The following is an 8,394-nucleotide window of genomic DNA, read 5'->3' as shown; positions in this document are numbered from 1 at the left end:
GTTGGGGAGATGGCTCCAAGGGTAGAAGCACTTGCTATACAAGCATGAAGACCTGAGTTCAAATCATCAGCATTCCCATAAAAGCCAGGCATGTGTGATGTGCTAGAAGCCCTTTGGAAGTGTATATGGAATTCATACACCTATGGACTTGCTACATCACCATTACTCCCCCCCTCCGACCTGTACCCCTCCTTATGAATGCCCAATAGTTTGTTTCTCTATTTACACTTACATAGATGACAGGAGGCATGATCTGAGCTGCGTCTTGAAAGGCTGCGCTGTGGTATATAAGCTACAAGGAGGAATAAGTAGAGAATATAAAGAAGCTATTTTGGGGAACTAAAGAGATTGCCCAGCAGTGAAGAACAGGACTTCTCTATGCCTGCAGGTCGGAATGCCTCTCAGCTGCTGCTGCACAGCCAACTTTCTGAGGACCCACGAAGCCACCAACCAGCCAAAATGCCCCGGCCAATCAATGTCTGGGTGACCACCAATGCATACAGAGCTGGGGTCTGCCATCCAGTCGAACACCACCAGAAAGCAGCTGTTTGATCAGTTGGTAAACACTATCGGCCTTTAGGAAATGTAGTACTTTGGTCTCCAGTATGTAGACAATAAAGGGTTTCCTACCTGGCTGAAACTTGATAAAAAGGTCTCTGCAGAGGAGGTTTGGAAGGAGAACCCCATCCAGTTCAAATTCCAGGCCAAGTTCTAACCCGAGGATGTGGCTGAGGAACTGATCCAGGACATCACTCAGAAGCCGTTCTTCCTCCAGATCAAGGAGGAGATCCTCAGTGACCAGATGTACTGCTCCACCCCAACCCCCTGAGCCCGTGCTGCTGGGCTCCTGTGTAGTCCAGGCCAAGTTGTAGGTTATAACAAGGAAATGCACAAGGCTGGGTACCTCATCTCCGAGCGGCTGATCCTCATGGACCAGCACAAGCTCACCAGGGACCAGTGGGAGCACTGCATCCAGGTGTGGCACGCGGAGCACTGTGGGATGCTCAAAGCCAGTGCTATGCTAGAACACCTGAAGATTGCCCAGGACCTGGAAATCTATGGGACCGACTGTTTTATTTTGAGATCAAGAATAAGAAAGGAACAGGCCTCTGGCTTGGAGTTGATGCCCTGGATCTTCATAGTTACGGGAAAGATGATAAGGTGACCCCGAAGATCGGCTTTCCTTGGAGTGAAATCAGGAGCATCTCTTTCAATGACAAGAACTTTGTCATTAAGCCCATCGACAAGAAAGCACCTGACTTTGTGCTCTACCCCCCACGCCTGAGAATTAACAAGCAGATCCTACAGCTTTATCTGGGGAGCCATGAGCTGTACATGCGCCACTGGAAGCCCAACACCATGGAGGTGCAGCAGATGAAGGCCCAGGCTTGGGAGGAGAAGCACCGGAAGCAGCTGGAGCGACAACACTTGGAAACTGAGAAGAGGAGCAAGACTGTGGAGAGAGAAAAGGAGGAGCTGGTGTTCAGGCTGCAGACTGTGAGCAGAAAACCAAGAGGGCGGAGAAAGAGCGTTCCTAGCAGACTGAGAAGGCCTTCCAGCGGGAGGAAGAGCCGAAGCGACCCAGGGAGGAGGCTGAGTTGTGGCCGCTGCAGGCCAAGGGAGAATTGGACAGACAGATGCAGGATCGGATGAAGAGCCAGGAGCAGCTGGCTGCAGAGCCGGCGGAGTACACTGCCAAGATTGCGCTGCCGGAGGAGGCTCAAGACGGGCAAAGTGGAGGAGTGGCAGCACCCGGCTAAAGAAGCCCGGGACGACCTGGTGAAGACAAAGGCGGAGCTGCACCCGGTGACGCAGTGTAAGAGCCCCTGAATCACCACGTGCAGGAGGGACTGCAGGATGAGGGGTCAGAGCTCATGGCGACAGCGCTCTGAGCTCTCCAGCGAGGGCATCCTGGATGAACGCAAGGAGGAGAAGCGGAACACTGAGGCCGAGAAGAATGAGCACGTCCAGCGGCAGCTGCTGATGCTGAGTTGTCCCAGGCCGGGGATGAGACTAAGAGGACCCACAGTGACATCATCCACGAGAACATGAGGCAAGGCCGGGACAAGTACGAGACGCTGTGGCAGATCAGGCAAGGCAACACCAAGCAGCGCATCAGTGAGTTCGAGGCCACATAGAGGCCAGGCTGGAACCAAGCGCGGAGGGCACCTCACGGCCGGGCGTCGTCACTCTTGGCACTCTAGTACTCTTAGGTCTAGAAAGGCCCTTGATGTGTTCCAGTCCCTTGCAGTTGCCAGTGGGATCCTACCTGGTTACCAACAATTGTATCATAGTGCCAGACAGGCCAGATTTTTATGACAGCTACCGAACCACTTCCTGTCTGAGCAGGGATTCAGATGGCTCTAAAGTCTAAGGCTTCAAGCTGGCCCGTGTGACACAAGGCTCAGCCTCACCAGGAACAGCATTCTGGCTCGCGCGTGCGTGCCGTACTTTCTCTAGTTTCGAAATGAGCCCAAAACCGATTTTGTTCTTGATTTCTAAGAAGGATCCTCTCTCTGTGTTTGGAGGGGTGAAAATGACTTTGCAATCAGGGTCTAAAGTACATTCCCGCGCAGTCTCCTTCCTCCAGACCGCTGACAGAGTCCACAGTCCTTCAGAGTGTATGGTATAGGACTCCGATACAAGCTTTTTCATGCTTACCTGTTAGCATGCGTTGCTGGACTAATGATGATATCTAATGATCTATGATCTAATGATCTGCTACAGAGAATAGTATTTATATATAAGTGATAATGTGGGTCTGTAACATCAGTTTTAAAAAGAGGTTTTGTTTTATATATTTTGTTACCTTTTACAGAACAAAAGAAGTAAATAATAATAATAAAAAAAGAACATGCAGTACTCTTACAGAGTTCTGGTCCCGGCACCCACACTGACCAGCTTACAGCTGCCATAACTTAAACTTCAGGGATCCAATGCTCTCTTCTAGCCTCTGAGGGCACTTATATCCACAGGTACACAAATCCATGTGCAGACACACATGTACCAGCATGACAAACAAAACAGAACTTCTCTTAAGGAGTTAAAATGTTTAAATGGTTAAGGAGATGATCGTGGACATGGCAGGGTAATACTGGAAGAGGTATATGGGAAGCTACAGCAAGATGATCACGAGTTTGAAAATGTCCAGGATTACACAGCAAGACCTGTCTGGAAACAAACAACGAACGAGAAAAGAAAGGAGAAAGGAAGAAAGAAGGCAGATGAACCAATAAAAAAAAACCAGACATTTTTAATCCCAAGAAAAACAAACCAGTATGCAAGAAAAGAAATACAAGCATAGATTTGTTACCACATTGTATGGAGACATTTTCATGATATAAATAATATAGCAGGTTAATGAACAAAAAATAGTAATATAATCCTACTGAAAGAATAACAAAAGGAAAAAATTTTTGCAAAGAGTGGAATAATTCTCCTTTTCCATATCAGGAAGTCAATAAGTAGAATATAAAACTATCATATCAAGAAATAAGGTTATAAGCATTAGCTGTGATTATCTACTTAGAGGTAGAAGTAAATATAGAGGAAACTGCTAAAAATCATTAAAGATGAGATTTAAAAAAAAAATGATGAGCTCTTCTAAGATGGGAAAAGGGGTGTCTCAAACTTTAACAAGAATGAGAACAGTCAAATGCCCTGAAATCCACGCCCAGCAAGTTAGCATGTAACCCATGGGTGCACGTTATCACAGGGCCAACGGTGACGTGAGCGCCACTGCTTTGGGGACGAACTAAGGCCAGCTGCCAGAGCAAGCAGAACCGAAGTCAGAAGCAATGAGCTGAGGGACCCGTGGCCTGTCAACCACTTTACTGGCATGCTTCTCGGATTTGGCTGCTCACTGTCCCATCCGAGTAAAGAGCGAGTGGATCTTGGATTCCCACTCCACACACTGGGGTGCAATCGTTCCCATGTGCAGCAGGGGGTGGCTCATTTCAAGAGCACCACAGTGACGTAATATGTGTCTGTGGTGGGGAACCACCTCTTATTTTTAACCACATGCATAAAACACCTTAATTTAAAAAAAAATTTTTGGGAAAAAAAAAAGGAATATGAAGTTCAGGGAGTGGACAGGTCGGGGTGGAACTTGGAGGAGCTGGGGGAGTAAAAGGTGAATATTTTAAAAACATAATATGGAATTCTCAAAGGGTTAGCACAAATATCGTTACAATATTTGGGGTTTTTTTATGGAAGTGTATGTGTATGTACTTGTATGGATCTGGAGCTACTCTGGCAGCCAGCAAGCCCCAGAGATCTGTCTATCACTGCTTCCTCGCCCCAACCACAACTCAGTTACTTTCAAGTGCTCACAGTCACAGTCACGGTCAGCTGTTTTTATCAAGGGTGCTGACCATTCTGTCTTAAGCCCTCATGCTTTGTGTGCCAAGTGTTCTTATCTACTGAGCCACCCTTCCAGCCCCCAAATATTTCAATTTTCAATAGAATAGTTGTCTTAATTAGGGTTTCTATTGCTGCTATGAAACATCATAACCAAAAAAGCAAGGTGGGGAGGAAACGGCTTGTTTGGCTTACACTTGCACAACATTGTTCATCCTCAAAGGAAGTCAGGACAGGAACTCAAAACAGGGCAGGGACCTGGAGGCAGGAGCTGATGAGAGGTCATGAAGGATGCTGCTTACTGGCCTGCTCCCCATGCTTTGCTCAGCCTGCTTGCTTATAGGACCAGTCCAGGAATGGCACCACCACAATGGGCTGGGCCTTCCCCTACCAACCACTACTGAATAAAATATTCCACAGGCTTGCCTACAGCCTGATCTTAGGGAGGTGTTTTCTCAACAGTGGCTCTGTCCTCTTTCATGACTCTAGCTCGTGTCAAGTTGACATAAAACTATGTAAAACAATTGACCCCTTATCAGCTTGACACACAAACACATCACTGTTAAGCCACAACTTTCCCTTTCTTGCTCATACCTATGATTACACATTAATAAAAACATAATATGAAATACCTTATATCCTTAAAAGGTCCCACAGCCTTACAAATTCAAGCACTTTAAGAAGCTGTCTCTGTGAAAAGATTCAGTCTCTTTTAAAATTCAAATCATCGGTAAAACCCCAAAGTCTCATCGTTGTTGTTGTTTTTAAGTTTAAAAGTCTCTTGACTATGGGCTCTTATAAAAATAAATCAAGTCCTTTATTAATTCAAGAGGGAAGAACCAGAGCACAGTCACCATCTGAACCAAGAAGAAACAACCCCCTAACAGTGTCAATAAGGCAATCCCAACTTCTGGAATCCACTCACAATCTTCTGGGCTTCTGCAGGGGACTTGGGTCACTTACCCAGCTCCACCCTCTACAGTACACACAGCTTGTCCTCTAGGCTTGGATAGACTCCAATCCACTGCTGGAGCTTTTGCTGGTCATCCCATGGTACTGGCATCTATAAAATGGTGGGGTCTTGTTGGTTCTCCTCCTGCCTGGGGGCTGCCTCTCAGCAGCCTATGAAGTCAGGAGGGGACAGGAGATGAGAATTTTGCCTGGAATGGCCAATAAGAACTGTACAAGGATCACACACCCCGGGAACAGCGGATGGCTAGTTCAACTTTGATTTCAGAGAACAAAGGTTATCTACCCCTAGGGGAATTAATGGAGGAGCTCCAAGAATAGGGGTCCATAATTGGTTGGAACTAGACCCTTCAAGAATGCTTGATTTGCATTTTACAGACTGCTCCTATTTTAAGAATAGAAAGTCAGTACCTAATTAGCATATAGGCATAGGGAGGGGAGAGCTAGCAGGGAGCTGTGTCAGAAGGCCATATATCAAATGTGGTTAGGGGAGTCTGTGTCCAAAGACACTCTTCAGATGAAGTCAGGCAGAGAGCAGGGTACCCCACTGAGAGGAGGGAGTTCTGCCTTTAGCACTGAGCTGGTAATGGCTCTCCTGACCTGGCAAGAACTGCAACCTCAACCAGCAGGCTACCTCCAGCAGGGTCTCTTCCAGCTGGGCTGCACTTTCCCCAACAGCCTTCCCAAGGCTTTGTGCATTGTGTCAAAACCTCAGCTTCTCCACATGACCCCTTCAGTCCTGGGCTCCCAACTGACATTGAGGCTGTACTTTCACCAACAGCCTCTCCTGGCCTCTCCTGGCCTCTCCTGGCCTTGCCCAGTACCAACACTCAGCTACTCTCCATGACCCTTCATGTCTTCAAAACCAGTACCTTCAAAACCTGGGCGACTCCTGCACTACAAGTTCAGCTGTCAGCACAAGGCACAACCTTGGCCACCTCTAGAACACAGTTCCTGTGTGCTGACTCTCAGAAGACCCCTCCCAGAATGATGCTGGGCTCTTCTCAATCACCACTAATTTCTTAGCTCCAGCTGACCGGCATCCATTGCCTCCGTAACACAATGGTTTTAGTGATTCTGGTCCCAGTTCCAGCTGACCATATACCATGTATTTTTCACACAAAATGGCCCAGGAAAGTCTGCTTCCCTCTGAAACATCACAAGCCAGGCTTGCACTGTTGTCAACCTTCTTATCTCCCAAGAGCCTACAAAAAAGTTCACCAAGCATTGAACATGCAATGACTCTTCTTGCCCAAAGTTCCAGAGTCTTTTCACAATCCTCCCCGAAACAACAGGGTCAGGTCTGTCACAGCCGTACCTCACAATCTTGGTATCAACTTGTCTTTCTTAGGGTTTCTATTGCTGCTATGATGAAACACCATGACCAAAAAGAAATTTGAGGAGGAAAGAGTTGATTTGGCTTACACTTCCGTATCACTGTTCATCATTAAATGAAGTCAGGACAGAAGCTCAATCAGGGCAGAAATCTGGAGACTGGAGCTGATGCAGAGGCCATGAAGGGTGCTGCTTACTGGCTTGTTTCCCATGGCTGGCTTAGCCTGCTTTCTTATAGAACCCAGGACCACCAGCCCAGGGAAGACCTCACCCACAATGGGCTGGGCCTTCCACCATCAATCACTAATTAAGAAAATGTCCTACAGGCTTGCCTACAGCCCAATCATATGAAGGCATTTTCTTTTCTATTTTTAGTTTTAGTGAGTTTTTTGTTTGTTTGTTTGTTTGTTTTGTTCTTTTGAGACAAGGTATCTCTGTGTAGCCTTGGCTGTCCTGGCCTTGCCTTGCAGACCAGGCTGGCCTCGAACTCACAGAGATCCACTTGCCTCTGCCTCCCTGACTGCTGGGATTATTGGCATGTGCCACCAGGCCTGGCTTTGGAGGCATTTTCTTAATTGAGGTTCCCCTCTCAGATGATTTTAGTTTGACATAAAACTGTCCAGCATGACAGTAATTGCCTGACTAGTATGAATGTGCACAGGAAGAATGTCAGACGTGCAGTTGAAAAGTAGAAATCATGTCTGGTAGGATCCAATGTCATCCGCCAACTGTGTGTCCTTGGGAGAGTCGGCAGATCTGGATTTTCACTTCTGTTTCCTCCTTTGTAAAGTTAAGATATTTGCTATTTATTATCAACTGTTCTTTCCACTCTCACAGTGTTAGTAGATATAACATGTGCTATAAAAAACAGAACAAAAACACTCCATGTAATTTTGATAATGATTCTTGCTATTTAAGGAAATACACCATAAATATTTATATAATTTCTTCATCACATATGTACTGCCTCTTTAGTGTAGTCTGTGTAGTCACCCTAGGAAATGAAAGTGGAAAAAGTTGAGATGAATTCAGACTTCATGGCAGTGCCTTGTATCAAGTGTCAGTTCTCCTTCATTTACTAAGCTGCACCTAAGAAGACAAAACAGTGTAATCTTAGGCTGTTTTCTCAGTAGCAAGGATGGTTCCTTCTTGACTCTTCTCCTGGCCCCTAAGTAGTGACCTTTTGTGACATGTGTGCCCCTACCTAACTATAAATGGTGTGTAATATGTTCAGGCAAACAAAAGTAGTTGAGTAGAGTGATGGCTAACCTTCTTGACTATCCCTCATTGCTGAGAGCCTTTGCCTTCATTATACTGCAGGCCAACCATAGTTGGAATGTCAGTGCTGAATCCTGAACACTAACAGGGAAAGATCTGAGGCAAGAGGGCTGATGTGTGTGTATGGTGTAATGTGCATTGTTTTTCAAAATGATTCTTTCTTTAGAATGAACAGTTTTTATTTCTTGAGTCAATCGAGAGAACTACAGATCAAGAGCAGAAACTGATCTGAAACAAAGTCAGTGGCACATAATTACAGGTGTACAGTCAAAAACAAACAGTTTAAAAGCTGGGTGTGGTGGTCCACACCTAAAATTGGGACGTGGAGGCAGCCGGGAAGATTGGCAGTTTGATTAGCTTCAGTTACAAAATAAGCTCAAGGGCTAGAGGAGACCTCGTCTTTCAAAGAGTGGCCGTGTGTAAGAGTAAAGCTAGAAACATGCGTGTGAATTT

At 46.2% G+C, this 8,394-nt stretch overlaps 1 pseudogene; it reads left to right on the top strand.

The window, feature by feature from the left end:
• Positions 1 to 459: 459 nt before the first annotated feature.
• On the top strand, positions 460 to 2,138 carry LOC110565625 (ezrin-like; annotated as a pseudogene).
• Positions 2,139 to 8,394: the final 6,256 nt, after the last annotated feature.

This window comes from Meriones unguiculatus, chromosome 2, assembly GCF_030254825.1.
Source record: "Meriones unguiculatus strain TT.TT164.6M chromosome 2, Bangor_MerUng_6.1, whole genome shotgun sequence".
NCBI classification, from domain to species: domain Eukaryota; kingdom Metazoa; phylum Chordata; class Mammalia; order Rodentia; family Muridae; genus Meriones; species Meriones unguiculatus.
Note: the sequence above shows the minus strand (reverse complement) of the source record. Positions and strands in the feature narration are given on the sequence as shown.